General features: G+C 51.5%; 1 long non-coding RNA gene across 3 annotated transcripts; it reads left to right on the plus strand.

The window, feature by feature from the left end:
• Positions 1-9,747: 9,747 nt before the first annotated feature.
• Positions 9,748-15,905, plus strand: LOC125330398. Of its 3 annotated transcripts, none has more exons than XR_007205496.1 (3): positions 9,748-9,780; positions 13,345-13,934; positions 15,091-15,905. It is a non-coding gene; the product is annotated as an uncharacterized LOC125330398 (long non-coding RNA). The 3 variants fall into 3 exon arrangements; XR_007205495.1 differs by lacking the exon at positions 9,748-9,780 and having other exon boundaries at positions 12,350-13,541; positions 13,809-13,934; XR_007205494.1 differs by lacking the exon at positions 9,748-9,780 and having other exon boundaries at positions 12,350-13,934.
• Positions 15,906-16,483: the final 578 nt, after the last annotated feature.

The following is a 16,483-nucleotide window of genomic DNA, read 5'->3' on the forward strand; positions in this document are numbered from 1 at the left end:
AGCCACACTAAAGATGGCGGCCGTGTCCAGTGTTTTCTGACCTTCTCAATATGGCGGCAGGGAAGGCCCCCCCCCCCCCCAAGGTGCGTCTATTCGGCTGCCTGAACGCGACGCCGACGCCGACGCCAGCCCAGCGCTTGCACGCAGATTTCTGAGGCGTTTCCCGCTATGCGGACACCGACTGTGGGGTCAGCGGCGCCTGGGGCAGGCGGGAGCATTCAGGCAGTCGAATAGACGGAGCGGGGTCCTTCCGGCCGCCATCTTGAGAAGGTCGAATAGCCACATTGGTGCGGTCCCGGTGACTTCCGCCCTTCTTCGCCGGGAGCGGCAATGGCGGGGAGCCCGGGGAGCAGCGCTGCCGGGCCGGGGGCACCGGCGCGGGTGCTCCGGGCTCGGAGGTGAGCGGGGAACGGGGACAGCCCCGAGCGGACGGTGGGGGCCGCGGGGGATCGGTATTCCGGCCCAGGGATGGCTGCCCCGGCCCAGGGATGGGTGTCCAGGCACAGGGATGGGTTCCTGGACTATCTAATAATATTATATAACGATCGTACAAGGAGATCTATCTAAGAAATCCTCCATGGTCATCCTTCTCCCAGCCCCGCTGTGTTTTCAGGGTCTTGGGGGAAGAGTTTGGGTCTGGACAAGGCTCTCGGGCACAGGGTGGGATTCTTGGGGTGCAGGGCCAGGATTTGGACTCGATGCTCCCTGCGGGTCCCTTCCAGCCCAGGAAATGCTGCGATCCTGTGCCTCTGAGGGTGAAATAAAGGGCACCGGTGGGGTTTGTGCCCGCTGTGTTCACGGCCCCGCCGGCTCAGGGCGGGTTCAAGGCGCAGCTGCCCCCCCGAGCCAGCGGGACCGGCCGGGGCTGCTCGCTCCCGGTGCTGCCGCCTTGTGGGGAGAGCCCGGCACTGCAGCCCGCACAGGCGCTGGACCACGGGATCGGCGTGGAACAGCAGCGCAGGGAGTGCTGAGGCAGCGCAGGGAATGCTGCGGTCCCAGGGAATGCTGCGGTCCCAGGGAAGGCTGAGGCGTCCCCTGCCCGAGGCACTCGGCAGCAAATCCCTGATGTTGAGCAGCAAAAGGAAAGTTCTGGGTTAATGGGAGGAGGTTTCTGGAATGGAGCTGGGACAGGTGCTGATCCACGCATGGAATCACGGGCTGGTTTGGCTTGGAAGGGACCACCAAGATCATTTCCACTCTGTTTGTTGTCTGGTTCCACAGCAAAGAACATCCAGAACTGCCACCTCACCCTCACGGACAGCAGGAATGTCTTCCACAGCTCTTGTTTTGGAATGGGAATGGCTGTTGGGAGCTCTGGCAGGACCAGGTAAGAAGAGAAATGGGATCATTCTGGCTGCTGCTGGAGGTGGTTTTCTGCTTTCAGGCTGTTCTTCTCATTGATCCTTTCACAGCAGTGTTCTAGGGCACATTTGAGGGTAATTCCAGGAATTTCAAACCAGATAAAAACTGGTGGGGCAGAAATGTGCACCTGATCCATTTCTGGTAATTCCAAGCTTCTCCCACAACACCGTTCCAGGGGAAAGCTGATGAAAGGGTAAAGATGCAGAGGAACAAGTGCTGTAAACCCCCCATGCGCTCTTGACAGAGCAAACCTTGCAGTACTCCCAGCAGATCTCTTGGAGAAAGTGTGGGATCGCAAGGTTTTCCGGGAAAGCAAAACAGGGGCGGAGATGAGGGACTAGGCTTCCAGTTCTTCCTTTAGCTGAAAGCCTGGGGGAATTGAGAAGGGCCACAAGAACTGTTTGTGTAGGAAAATGGGAGTTTGGGGGCTGAATCTGAGTTTCCCTCTGGGGCGTTTTTGAGGGAAAAGCTGAGGTGCTGTTTAAGGGAGAGAATGCACATTTTTGGGGTGGAAAAGGTTTAATCAATATTGTAGAGGAAGTAAAACGTTGGGGGTAAAAGTGGATGCAATCTGGAGGGGACAGAAGGAATATTTTGGAGGCAAAATGGGGAACTCAGTAGTGGACAGATGGGGAACATTTTGGAGGCAACACTTGACAAACTCTCTGGGGTGGAGAACGAAGACATTGAGGGAAAAATGAGGTGATGAGCAGTGGGCACGTAGGGAAGGTGGTGGGGGTAAATGTTGAGAAAAGCCCCGTGGTATTCAAGAAATCCTTGGAAGCAGGACTGAGGAATTCAGTGGTGGAAAGATAGGGGAATTTTGCGGGGGTAAAACTTTAAAAGATCTAAGAGTTGAGAGTGAGTGTTTTTAGGTAAAAAGGATGTCTTGTTGAAGTTGGGCGTCTGGATTGTGGCATTTATGGATCACAGGGTGTTTTTGCAGAAAGTAGGAGATAAAGAAGACTCCCAAAGCCTCGGTAGCTGTGTTAAGAAATCCCTCGCAGGGAAGAAAGGTGCCAAACAACCTCCTAGAAGTAGGGACTAATTAGCATGGGAAGGGAAAAACCCACCCCCAGTGGGAGAGAGCCCGCCGGGTAAGGGAAGAGAAGGATGCCCTTAAGAAGGAGCAGGGAAGGTGAATTTCTCGGTTTGCTGAAATGTATCAAAAAGTTTGGAATCTGGGTCTGTGTGGAGGCCGGGATTTTCTCGGCCATATGCAGAGCCCAGCACTAGGAATAGAGTAATTCCAGGCTTTCCAACGCCAAAAATGCAGTACCAGAGAGTTCTGTTATCCCGAGGACTTGGGGGATAGTTGGCAAAAATTTCCGGGGGCCCAGGCTGGACCGAGCTTTTAACGCTCCCCGGATTCACGGGATCGGGGATTCTAGCGTGCCCTGCACGGTTTTTTTCAGGGAAGTCCCAAATCCGTGTGAGCACAAAGCAGAATCCCCTGGGAGCTGTGAAGGCAACGAGATATTTCTTGGGAATTTTGAAGGATTGGGTGAGTCCTCAGTGTTAGGTTGGAATGAACGCAAATTGTCCGGGAGTTGCTGGTTTAGGGATGGCCGGGTCTGGGTTTGGATTTGTGGGCACCGAGTGTTCCTTGTGTCAGTTTTAGGTCTGGATTGGTGGGAATTGTCAGAGAAAAGAGAAGGCAATTGAAATGTGGAGCTCCATTCTTGGAGAAATGATCAGGATGGGAGAGGAAAGGCTGTGGAGCTGCTGGGAGCTCCTGTAGAACGAAAGGATCTGAGGTCTGGAGGCAAAAGCTGTGGAACAAAGCCTGAAAAGGGTGCGGGGTGGGGCGGGAGGGGGAGGGGGAGGAGGGCACCGTGGGGGGGTGAAAGAGGGAAAGAATCCCTGCTCCGGGAATCCAGCAGGGACCAGGAGAGGATCATTTCCCATCCACTGCTCTCAGTGTAATCCTACTGAGGACGGTCAAAGGGAAGTGATTCATTTGTTCTTAGGTTTGGAATGAAAGGTGCTCTTGCAGAGGGGAATATTCACCTGTTAAAATTCTGTTGGATACAGGAAAAGAGGGAGGAAGCAAGCAGCTGGGGAATGAACGGGTGGATTTTTTGGTGGATACAGGGAAAGACACGGGAAGGGGCTCTTAAGTAAAATACACCTCACGGGCAGCACCAGGAGAAGCCTCAACTGCCCTTTTTTTCCAAGCTCTGACATTCCAGAGGAGTAAGCAGTGGTCAGCCCATCATTTTCTGTATTCCTTGGATGCCCAGTGCTTTGTTGGGAAGAGATAATATTTGGAAATGAACAAATCCGGGGATGTAATTTCCTGATAGTAAAGCCCCAGAGACCCTGGTTTTGATATCCTTCCAGCACCCAAACGCAACAGAGGGAATCCTGGCGGAGCTGGAAATCGCTGTCGCTCCGTCGGTGGAATTCCTGGGAAATGGAAAGCAGCAGAAGCAGCAAGAACAGAGTTGGAAGCAGGCTCCAGCCGGGTAAGGCAGACACCAAATCCTTTGGAACTGGGCAGGGGTGGGAAGAATTAATTCTTACCTTTGTAGCCCATGGATTCCTGAGCAGGATCCCGGCAGGGAAGACTGCAGGGATCAGACTGGGGACTGATCCCAGCTGGGGGCAGCGAGCCTTGGAATTGGCTGAAGGGAAGAAAGAGGGATCCTTTGAGCACAAGGATCAGCTGTCAAATGCGGAGATGGCATCAGACAATTCCTCGGGAGGGTTTAGTTCCTGGGCCAAATCGATCTCCTGCCTTGTGAAGGAGCTCAGAGACCTGGGAAGAGCCCAAGCAACGCAGGGAATGCAGTGGCAGATAAAACTGCCGGGGAACGGTGGGGAAAAGCATCCGAACAGGGGGCCTCGTTTTGTACAGGAACGGTACAAAAAATTGTCCGAAAGAATAGGAATGGAATGGGATTTTACGTATTCCTCGGAGGCCACAATCCAGTGGGAAGGCTGAGAGAAGGAAGCAAAGCCTAAAAAGGCAAATGAGCCAAATCTGCCCAAAGCCTCCAATGGCCACATTCCCTGGCATTGCTGAGGACTTCAGCCAAGCTCCAGGCAAAAGGTGAGCCCCTATGGAATCCTTTCTGGGAGACCATATCCAGCTGGGACCCTTCCTGGAGAAGGCCATGGGATATGGGTTATGCCAGGTCCAGAGAATATGTCATTTCCTTGGAAAAACACTTGGATCACTGCATCACTTTCTTGTTTTAGGCTCATCAGTCACCCGGGCTATCCAAGTCCATCCTCCCCAGCGGGGAGAGCGGGAGCACGTCCGGCCATGGAGAATTTCTGGGAGAGCCCGGGAGAAGAAAGAAGGCTCCAGCTTCACAGATCTGTGTCATAACCCATCCTGTCGGCCGCTCCTGTTTGATCCCGGTGCATTTGTCCTCTTGGATTCAACCTGAGCAGCGCTAATTGCTGGCAATGAAGCAGCCTTTGGTACTTCTTTGCCACAAAACCTCTCCATCCTGCCCTTCAGTCCTGTTGCAAACACGGGGAAAACCCAAAACTCCGTTTTTTCCCCTCTCCCCTTCACTTTGCCTCCTCTTTTCTTGCAGGCTTTGGGCTATCCAGGCTTGCATGTGGATTAGACACCCTGTAGGCTCAGCTCCAGGTGGGATTGCAGCGGTGTTGGAAGCACCAGGGATTCTCCCAAGGTTTGGTGTGAGGAGCTGCATCTTGGGAGGGGCTGGGATTTTGTGCACTTCTGGGGGTTTTTTTTCCTGTTTGCCTTTTGGGCTGCCTCAGAGAAAAGGCTGAAAACCGAAGAAGCTGAGGGGGGGTTCCCAAATTCCTTTCCAGCCCTTCAGAGGAGGCACAAAGCCACGTGCAGCTGAGGAGAGGGATGTGAGGAGAATGGCAATAATGGAGCCTTGGGACTCTGCACTTCATTCTTTTCACGTGTTTGGAGGTACAGGAAATGCCAAACCCCACAGGAATTCTGCGTCTGTAACATCGGGTGCAACCTCTTGAAAGCCAAGTGCTCAGAGTGGGGTTTTCCCAAGGGTAAATCCCGATGTGACATGGCAAAGCTTCAGTGAGGATTTCCAGGCTTGACTGCACAGCTTTTGGGAAAGCTCAGTAACCAAACAAGAGCAGATTTCTGTCGGATTTGGATCAAACGTGGCGTTTAAATCTGGGACAGCTCCGCTCCCCGGGTGGGAAAGTGCTTGGAGTAGCCGAGAGCTGAGCCGTTCTTGAGAATTCCAAGCGTTGTGTCCTTACGCTCCTTAATACAGCGTTTAAATAATTGATCCTGAATGGAGCCAGTATCAGAGGGATTTGTTAGAGGGGCAGGGATGTTTTTTCACGTGGCAGTGTGTCGGGATAGTCAAGACTCCTTACGTCAGAATTAATTGGTCTTCCTTCTTTTCCCTTTTGTTCTTTCTAGATTGTGGCTGAGTGGGGAGAATATTTGGGATAAAGAAACGAAATGCCCGAGGGAAGCTTCGTGTTCCCGTGGGGATGCTTTAGGCACGTGCAGCTTCTGAGCTGCACCGAAAGTTGAGGCTCCCCCAGAAGCCTTCCGAAGCTGGAAGGGCCGGGGAAGAGAATTCCAGGAGAGGTGTGGGAAGCGCTTTCTGCCAGGTCTGGACAGCACCGAGGTGGGAATGACTTCAAAGTGTTCCTTGTCCCTGTCCTGTTCCCAGCCCAGGACAAAGTTGGTGTTCCCTGAACGGCTGCGGTTCCCTGGATGTGGCAGGAGGAGGTCTCTGCCGGGGAGTGGGAGAAGTGTCCCTGCCCGGTGCCGTGTCCTTGGCGGGCAGAGAGCGCCGATCGTGGCAAGGGGGGTTTGTGAGTGTGGAATCAATCCTAGCTCCTTTTTAAGGGGGTGTTTTAATGAGTCATCAGCAGGGACCACTTTTAGCCAGCTTTAGTTAAGTTCCTTTTGCACAGGTTTCATGTGGCTTTGATGGTGAAATCAGAAAACCCTGAAGTTTGCCAAATTACCCCTGAAAAGCTTTAATGAACCAATCCTGAGGGAACTGGGGATTGCATATCTGGGATCTTATGGCCCTTTGAGGCCATGTTGGGTTTAGCCCCTGATTTTGGTGCCGAGGGAAACTCCAAGTTAAGAATAATCCAAATATGAAGCACTTCTCACAAAACTCAGCTTTGCAAACCTTTATTTGGGCTAAAAAAGAAAAGATGGGAATGCCCTTGGCAGAAAAGCAGCTGTGAGGCACAGCAGGCTTCAAATGCCTGTCAGCAGGCGCTCCAGGAGAAACGGCTGCTGGCTCCGGGCATCCTGGGCTTTCCAGGCAGGTTTTGTACTGGATTGCAAGGCAGTTCTCCTGCCTCTGGGGGGTGGCACCTGCATCCCACTGGAAAGGGAAAATGTGGAGAGAGCGGCAAGCGGGAAGACGGTTGCTGATGTGTGTCCTTGGATTGCAGTTCCTCCCGGTGGGTCTGTGCTGCTGGAAGTTTGAAGGAGATCAGCCTTGGAGTACGTGTGGGTTCACCGGTGGGGCTTGGGAGAGACGCTGGACATGAAATTCCAGGGATGTTCCCCTTGCTGGAGTGAGAAGCAGTGGAAGCACTTTGCTGTCTGCTTCTTCATCGCCCTCACCTCGGTCCCCTGGGGCTCCAGGAAATCCCCTCTCACCTTTGCTTTTCCAAGGGTCTCTAAATGAGGGCTTGAGCTTTGGTGCAGCTCCCTTTACAGGGAAGATCTGTTCCAGGAAAGGTCTCCTGGTCTGGACCGATGGCGTTGCAGGAAGAGCAGGGAACCCCAGAGCTCCTGTGGCTCCCTCATCTGATTTGCCTGCAGGCAGCAAGGATCATTCCCAGGTGTCATCCCCTGGCTCCGTGACTCGGGGAGGTTGTGTTCCCCCAAAGGCCAGGGGCCGCTTTGTGTTGCAGCTCACGGAAGTCCAGCTCGGTGGTGCTGGGTTTGGTTTTTGCGTGCAATGAAGGCCCTAAAAAATTCCCCTCCTTCACTGGCACAGCCCTGGAGTGGGAGCAGATTCCCCTTATCCCGGAGTTATCCCGCTCCTGCCCTGGATCCCTGCGGTGCCGTGTGTTCTCCAAGCTCACAGCACTGCTGGCTCTAAACAAGAAAAACAATCCCTGTTCCATCTCTTCTCTGTCCTTGATGTTCCCAGGCCCTGCATCTCCCTGGCTATTCCCTGTGGGAGTCTTCATCTCCATCCCACCTTATCCCGATCAAATAAGGGTCTGAGACGTGTTTAGCAGCAAATGCATTCTTGTAAAGTAAGCCAAGAGCAAAGAGCGTCCAGATGCAGAGAAGTCTTTAGAAAAGCATTGCAGACGTGCAAATGAGGGATGTGTCTTCCTGCATCTCCTGTTGTTTTTTCTCTGTCAGGTTTTGGAAGGGTTTTCTCTCAGTGATTTCCTGCAGTCCAGGTGCGTCCCTTCTTTTGTCCAAATCCAGTGCCAGAGGATCGAACAACTGACGAGTGGGGTCTGGGATGAAAACGGTTCTCCTAAAATGAGGGAAACAATGCTAGAAGAGAAATGAGCATCCTTTTAATGCCTGGAATAAAAATGCTGGAAAAGGGCAATTTTATTTGATATGGTGTCTTTCTCTTTTTTTTTTCCATGGCTAAAACTGCACGGTGAGCAATCAGAGCAGAAATAGGAAATGCAGGAGTCTTGGATTCCACAGTGGGATTAACTTCCCTTTTCTGCTCTCTTTCAGGACAGGAAAAAACCACCGAACTCGCCCCATCTTTGGGACCAAGAGCTTTGGTGTTGGAGTAGGCAAAGCCAGCTAGGGCCCCCCTTGTCCTGCCCATGGTGTGGGTCAGGGACAGGCTCCTCTTCTCCTCTGGGCTGGGATGAACTGCCTAGGGAATGCTCTTTCTGACAGGCCGGTCCTAGCCCCGGCTACTGGAAATGGGCAGAGGTGAAGAGGCGCAAGTGCCAGAGTTCCTTGGGGATGATGGAATTGTGGTGTTTGGCTGTGCCCAGAGGGGCAGGTTGGGCATTTCTGTGTGTGTGAGGACCGGTTTGGGTGCTGGGGAGCCCGGGGAGCCGAGCTCTCAGTGCATTCCCAGCTCTCCCGGGGGTGGCAGCTGGTGCAGGGCTGGGTGACAGCCTCTGGTCGGGCTCGGGGCAGGCCCTGGCCCCGGCACAGACACGCTGGGGTGGTTTGGGGCCGCTTGGGGAGCCGTGGGAGGCAAATGAGGGATGGTGCTGGGCGGAGCGATCGGCCTGCGCTCGTGTCAGCGCAGCCGTGCAGGGCACTGGGATCTGGGTAAAACACCGGCTCTCCTGGCGTTCAGGGAGGCAAGGTCTGTATTTATCCATACATATTTATCCCTATATTTATCCATATGTTTATCCGTGGATTATCCATCTATGTTTATCCATATACATTTATCCATATATTTATCCACGTATTTCCCCCTGTATTTATCCCTATATTTCCCCATGTATTTCCCCATGTATTTTATGAACACTCAAGTGCCATATCCGTGTATTTTATGAGCACTTCCAGGGTTGGTGACTCCACCACTGCCCTGGGCAGCTGTTCCAGCGCTGGACAACCCTTCCCATGCTGGGCCAGGAGATGGATTCTGGAAATCCAGACTCCGAGGAGCAGGGGATTAAGGCAGCATTGGATTCCTTTATTCTCCCAGAAGGATAAAGGAGATTTATCCCCAGACGAACCAGAGGTGATCACACTGAGGTCATCAGTGGGATTTCTTCCTTACTCCCACAAATACCCACTGGGGTGACAGAGTTCCCTACAAGGGCGGTGTTGGAAGGAGCTGCTGGAATGTTTTGCTGTTCATTGGGATCCACAGGATGTTTGGTGTCTCTCAGAGCTGTTCCAGGCTCTCCACAGACCCAAACACACTTCTCCTCAGAGTAGAGAGGTTTCCCAGAGTGCTGGTTTTTAATTTCAGATGCTGGGATAACGACACGGCTTCAGGAGGCAGGAGACTCGTTGTGCTGTGCCTCAGTCCAGGCAGGGACAGCCCCCAGCTAATAAAAACCTCTTTAAAGCACAAAAAGTCCCATTAAACTGATATTATAAAGGCTGCAAATTGAAGCAGGCCTCAATCAGAAAGCAACAGAATTTAATTCCCCCCCCCTTGCCTATGTGCATGATGATCTCCTTCCTAATTGCCCATCCACGCTTTTCCCACAGAAGGGCTGTCCCGAGGTTGGAGATGGTTCCAGCTTTATGGAGCTTTGATCTTTATCTGGTTTTACTTTTTACAGAGCACAGAACCCGAGAGTGGCAACTGCTTTCCTCTTGTTCCTCCTGTGGCAGTGAACTGCTCTTCCCAAGGACGGCTGCAGGAATTCTCAGGCAGCAGAACGTATGGAATGCCAGGCACGCTACAGAATTCCAGTGGGAGCAGTAGGAACTTCTGTTCTTTACTGGCAGGGCTGTGCCATGAAGGGGAGCTCAGAGATATTGGTCAGCTCAGGGAATGAGCCTGGCTCATGGTAAGGAAATTCGCTGTGCAGTTACTTTGGGCCCTTTCTCCTCCTTCTCCTTCTCCTTCTCCTTCTCCTTCTCCTTCTCCTTCTCCTTCTCCTTCTCCTTCTCCTTCTCCTTCTCCTCCTTCTCCTTCTCCTTCTCCCTCTCTTCCCAACACCGGTTCCAGACCTCAGTATAATCCATGTTCCCACAGCCTGACCTTGCAGTTTTCCCAGCTTAGCAGCCCCAGCAACACTTGCAGCCTCTCTGTCTGGACTTTGTCTTGCTGAAATCTCCCTTTGTTGATCCTTTGCTGCCTCACCTTTTATCCAGCAATAACGTGCAGTGGGTGGAAGCGTCTCAGAATTCCCTCGCTGTTCCACTGGAAACATTCCCGAGTGGAAGCAGCTGCACTGCCCATCAGCACTTCCCTGCTTTTAGGGGTGGTTGAGGCATGAAGGATGCAACAAATGGAGTTGGCTCCAAGGGAATGAAATGCTCCCCGTGAGGCTGCTCAGAGAGCTGGAGCTGAGGAATCCGGGTGGGAATCACTGCAGGAAAAAGGACGGAAAAGAGAGCGGAGGAACAGGGATGCAATTCCAACCTCTCCAAGGACTGGCATGGGCACATTCACCATCACCATTTAATCTAGACACGATTTCTTCTTTGCCTCTGGCTGCCAGGAGCAGGATGAGCAGTTTAATGAGTTTAAATAGTGAATAGTTTAATTAGCTGGAAGAGACTGGATCAATAGCTGCTTAAACAAACAACTGGCTCCCTGTTTCCAAGCTTGGATGTAGTTTTGGAAGGTTCCTGGCAATTTGGCAGGGATTAGTGATGCTGAGAATGTGCTTTTTTGTGGGTTTGGGGCTTTTACTCCTGTTCACGTGGCTGCTTTTTCTTGTTGCGTGGAAAACAGGAGGGAAAGAGCAACCACGGGAGGAATTCCACTCTTGCTGCTTCAAGGGATGGATCAGGAAGGGAAGAGGCTGCAGGGAATTTGGAGTGCAAACTGAGATCTCTCCGATATTTTCGGCTCAGTCAGTCCATCGGTGCTTGGTGGCTGTTTAGGACACGTGCAAGGTGAATGATGGTGCACATCGCAGAGCTGCTGGTGGCTCCTTCCCCTGCCCGGCTGTCAGTCACCCTGCAGGGTGCTGGAGCAGCGTGCCAGAGGCCACGGATCCTATGGATCCCATGGATCCCATAGATCTCAGGGGCGTGAGCAGGAGCCTGAGCCTGCTGGCCACTCCCTGCTCTCTCTTATCCTGACTTTTCAGCTCTGCAGCGAATCCAGCTCGAGCTTTTCAACCCTTAGAAACCCAGGGAACTTTCATGTCTGCTCTCAGATCTGGGATTTAAATCCAGCCCTTATCAAAGCACCCCGTGACCAGGCAGGCCCTGAATCCCAGCAGGGATCTGATAAAGAGGGACCTGACATCCTAAAGAAACCCTTTGAAATCCTGCTGGGATTGATTTGTATCCATAATGGAGCCCAGAGCTCTCTGCCAGGGAGAGATGAAGCTGCTCCTTTGCTTTATCATGCTCAGGCCCTTCCCAGCTTCGAGGGAAATTCACTCCCTCTTCAAGCCCCAAAATCATGGAAAAGTTCCTTTGTATCCTTCTCTCCACAGCCCCTACGTGGATTAATCAACTTTTTATTTGATATGGTGACATTCTCCTTTTTTTTCCCATGGATAAAACTGCACGGTGAGCAATCAGAGCAGAAATATGAAATGCAGGAGTCTTGGATTCCACAGTGGGATTAACTTCCCTTTTCTGCTCTCTTTCAGGACAGGAAAAACCACTGAACTCGCCCCATCTTTGGGACCAAGAGCTTTGGTGTTGGAGTAGGCAAAGCCAGCTAGGGCCCCCCTTGTCCTGCCCATGGTGTGGGTCAGGGACAGGCTCCTCTTCTCCTCTGGGCTGGGATGAACTGGCTAGGGAATGCTCTTTCTGACAGGCCGGTCCTAGTCCCGGCTACTGGAAATGGGCAGAGGTGAAGAGGCAAGTGCCAGAGTTCCTTGGGGATGATGGAATTGTGGTGTTTGGCTGTGCCCAGAGGGGCAGGTTGGGCATTTTTGTGTGTCCGAGCACCGGTTTGGGTGCTGGGGAGCCCGGGGAGCCGAGCTCTCAGTGCATTCCCAGCTCTCCCGGGGGTGGCAGCTGGTGCAGGGCTGGGTGACAGCCTCTGGTCGGGCTCGGGGCAGGCCCTGGCCCCGGCACAGACACGCTGGGGTGGTTTGGGGCCGCTTGGGGAGCCGTGGGAGGCAAATGAGGGATGGTGCTGGGCGGAGCGATCGGCCTGCGCTCGTGTCAGCGCAGCCGTGCAGGGCACTGGGATCTGGATAAAACACCAGCTCTCCTGGTGTTCAGGGATGCAAGGTCTGAGGCACTGGATTTACTTGGGGCTTTCCAGGACAGCAGGAACAAGAGGAGGTGTGGTGCCAGAGGTGCGTCCCATCCGGTTGCATTTCCCTCTTTCCCATTTCCATTTTTTCCTCAGTGCAGGTGTCCCCTGCAGCCCATGAGCACGGGGCAGGTGACAACTCCCTGTCTGTAGAGGGATTCCTTATGGAACAAGGGCATATGATACCCTTGGAAAGATTGGACAACCCAGGGTTGCTGAGGAAAAGCCCCTGAACAGGCCCCTGACTGCAGGCAGCCCTGAGTGTCCTTGGCAAGGTATACAGCTGCCCGGCTCCCCCCCTCATTAGAGGCCATCTAGAGGGACTGGGTGTGAATCTTTGCAAAAGTAGATGTAAGTTGGCATAGTTGAACAATAAGGGGAGAACAATGCTTAATCATATTGGTGTACATGTCATTTATGCGGCCAGCTCTCCGGACTCGGTCCCTAACACCTGTCCTCCTCCTGTCCCCCTGTGCCCCTTTTCTTGGACAAGTCTCAAATGGCAACACACATTCCCAAAGACTGTCTGCTTCCTTAAATCCACGGACCAGCTAGTGCTGTCACTCAACAGCTGAAATGAGCTTTCAGAGCCTAGAAACTAGCAGGAGTGACAAACAAATGGATTTGAATCTGGAAATAGGTGAGTTCCACCCACCCACTGCTGCTGATGCAGAGACGGGCTCAGGGCATCTGCGCAGCCCTTCCCTTTGGCACTGATCCTGCACTGGAATGTTGTGTTGTTGCCAAACCGGGCCTCAAACCAGGAGAAGGTAAGCCCTGACCATTTGCCCCTGACCCTGGCACACCCACAGTGTGTTATCTGGAGCGTGTGCCTCAGCTGGTGTCACTTGAGTTTCACCAGAGTTGCAAGTTGGCTCCTGCTCTGGGCGATTCCGAGTGACCATCACATCAGTTGTGCACTAAGCACCGTTTAGCCAGACCCAGAGATTTGGCCACATAGTGACTTCTGAACAGAAAATCAAAATGCAGGAAAAGTGCCAGGACCACGGACGGGCCTGGGTACAGCACGGTCTTTGTGGGTCACTGTCACTCCAGGCCCTTACAGTCTCTCCTCATCTTTCTTGTAGGCTCCCTTCAGGTGCAGGAGCCATTGCTCACTGGTGTTTTTGACTATTCTCTGCCAAGGAAATGAGTTGAATTTCCTTGTCAAATCTTATAGGCTTTTATACTTGGGCTTCTCTGCTGTGGGATTCATACTCAGAGACTGGTGTTGGTGTCTGGACGCTTCCAGAAGGTGGATGTTATCCCTGGATGTATAAAGAAAACGCCTATCCATCATCTCTCAGGCAATGAGAGCGGTGCAGGTGTCTGGCATGGCAGCCTTTCCACCAGTTCACTGGTTGAGCTGGTGCCAAGGTGAGCCCACTCTCTAAATTTCCCTTGCATGCCTCAAGGCGTGCATCGTAAGATTCGTGCTTGTTGGAAGGACAGGATTGAGCCGGTCTTCCGTGCAGTGAGTGTCAGGCGACGTTCTCTTTGCTGCACGTTGGTGACTCCAGGGGGTTCTGGAGTAACACAGACATGCTGGCTCGAGAAGGCACAAAAGAGTGCTTTCCTTTCAAACACGGGAACTGGTGAAAAAGTGTGGTTTGTCTCTCACTGCCTGCATTCCCTTCAACCCAGGGAGGCCGTATGGAGCTGATGACTTCCTGCCTGTGTTGACATAGGCCCTAGCCCAGTGTGATGAGCTGGAGACTGAAATCGAATACATGACAGAGTGGCTGGATCCATCCTTGGTGTATGGAGAAGGTAATGGATTTTTTTTATTTTTACTAGAACCCCCTGAAGGACTAGTGAGGGGATGTTCTTCCTCACAGTACAGTTGCTGTTCCTCTTGTTTGAGTAGAAATCCTGTTAAGGGGAGACCTAATGACAGTGATGTTAGTAGTGTAGCAGGACAATGTCCTAATCATTTCCACTGCTGGGTAGCTCGCAGAGCACAAGCCCTAGCAGCCTGAAAATGTGCTGCTGTGCATTGCTTTACGAGCAAATACGTTGTTTCTAACCCGTTTTGACTCTGCAGGCAAGGACATCCATTGTGCAGGTGCCCAGTGGCCTTAGCCTTTTGTGCCTGAAAAATTTCCTGAGAGTACTTATAGGGCAGCAGCACTCAGCTCACTGTGAGGCACATAATGAGACTTGGGTTAGGTGCTGTGTGAAAACTTCTGGGGGACTCTTTGCACCTTTGGGGAAGTGCTTTGAAAATATTGCTCCCTTTTAATGATTTTTACTTCTTTCCAATATTTGCTTCTCACCAAGTATTTTTCTGAGCCCTAGGAATGTGTTTCTTGAGGCATTACTTGCATGAGGACTTAAGTCTGCTAGAAGCAAGGAAATCTGCCTCCTTGCTGTTTCCATGGTAGCATTTTTAACAAACAAGTTTTCTGCAAGGCTCCGGTAGGCCCCAGAATCTAAAAAGTTTATGAGAAAGTTTAAAGGTTCTTGCGGCCAAGCCTAGCTGCGTGTTTAGGTATATGTATGTGTTTCCTATTCCTGCTGCATCTTGGCTTTCTGAAGTTGCTGTATCCTCTTGTATGCCATTATGCCTGGGAGAATTCATGCCACGATTCCTCCAGTCTGGCACTAGTGTGCTCCTTGCTTGGTGTACAGAGCATCCTTGGGCACATTGTTAGGAATCTTAGCATGGAAAATAATTGAGATGTGAAGCTGGAGATCAGTAACGCGCTTGAAAAGCCGAAAGTTTTCCTGGACTATTAAGTCACATTATTATGAATGCCGCAAAGGAAGTCTGTCCATAGGCTGGGCCTGTCTTTGGCACTAGCTCAGCTCTACCGTGCAGAAAAAATTGTGTAGTGCTTTGGGGTTGTGCATTTCAACTGTAATGTATTGTCCAATTTATCTAATGGGTCTCGCATGAATTTTGTGTGTCAATCTCGTTGCAAAGCTAAAGGCTGAGAGGGGACACTGTCGGTAATACAGAAAATACTACCCTGTGTACAGAACGCATCTCTGAACGCCTCTGAACAGACTGTGCTGCCTCTTAGCTGGACACTCCCACCCAAATGGCTGACTTGGAAAAGATAAGACAGACAGTGGGTCTCCTGTTGCTGCGGACCGTTACCTCCCGTCGAGACTCTTTTACTTTGTGACCTGCAGCTTCTTTTGTACATTGCAACTCTGTTGTGGCTTTAATTTGTTCTCTGTTTGTGTAATAAAGGTGGAGTATGCAGGACTGTACACACCATCTCCCGAACAAGTTGGACATTATGGGGAATGCCACAAAGGTGACAGACCAGTTGTTGTTTTAAAAACAAAGGCAACCCTTTGGGATGATTGCAGAGTACAAATCTCACACTCAATTGTTGCTTTATTGCCACTAAGAGCGGTTGCTTTGATGTTGATGAACACCGGTAGATTGTCTTTTACTTTGTTTAAGCAGCCGTGTTTATTTCATCCACCTCTGAAGCTTGGGAAGAAGACAAAACCCTGTTAGATAATCATTTAAAATAAAGCTGGTGTTCCAAGAGTAGAGGAATAAACACGTGGGAGTAAAGGAGAGACAGGAGTCTTTTAAGGAATCGGCTTTCCTCAGCATGAGTGGACCCAGCCACGGGCACCGCCGTATCATATGGAGCACATGCAACCACTGAATGCGTCTCAGTGGCTGAGAATACACACTCCAGCGTTTTGCAGGCCAATGAGCTGTTTTCCTTTTGTGTGTAAATATTTTGGCCATAGAATAAAGGGACTTTCTGTATATCCGTGTGTGTGTCTGGGTGCCTCTCTGGATGTATTTATACATCTCAAAGAAAACGGTCTGTACCTGTGACTGAGACCACTCTGAGACGTTCTTCCCTTGCTGTCCTTCACAGGAGGCTATTATTTGACAAGTGCTTATGGAGCACTTTCACTGTTCAAGAACTTCCAGGAAGAACAAATAGCCCTACAGCTCAGCTCAGAGGCCTGAGATACTCTCCGGCAGTGGCACAACAGGAGGACAACAAACAGGACAATACCTCTGGTTGATGATTTTCAGATAGAGCTTAGGGCTGAAATAAGAACTGGGATGATTGTGTTGTTGTAAATTGCTATTTGAGAGGTATGATTTGTAGCAAATTCTCTTGGTACTGCCAAACACCTCTGCAAACCTACACTACTGCTTACATGAAAGTTCCTTACCAAACTCCTTCACCACCTCCTGTAAGGAGCCTGAAGCAGCAGACTGATGGATTTCAATCCTAAATCAGGTTCTCCACATTCTTTCTCTGCTCCTTCTCTACAACCCTTTCCTTCAATTTGCTCTTGTAGCCTCCTAGTTTTGTTTAAAACACTGTATC

Source organism: Corvus hawaiiensis, chromosome 9, assembly GCF_020740725.1.
Source record: "Corvus hawaiiensis isolate bCorHaw1 chromosome 9, bCorHaw1.pri.cur, whole genome shotgun sequence".
Lineage (NCBI taxonomy): Eukaryota > Metazoa > Chordata > Aves > Passeriformes > Corvidae > Corvus > Corvus hawaiiensis.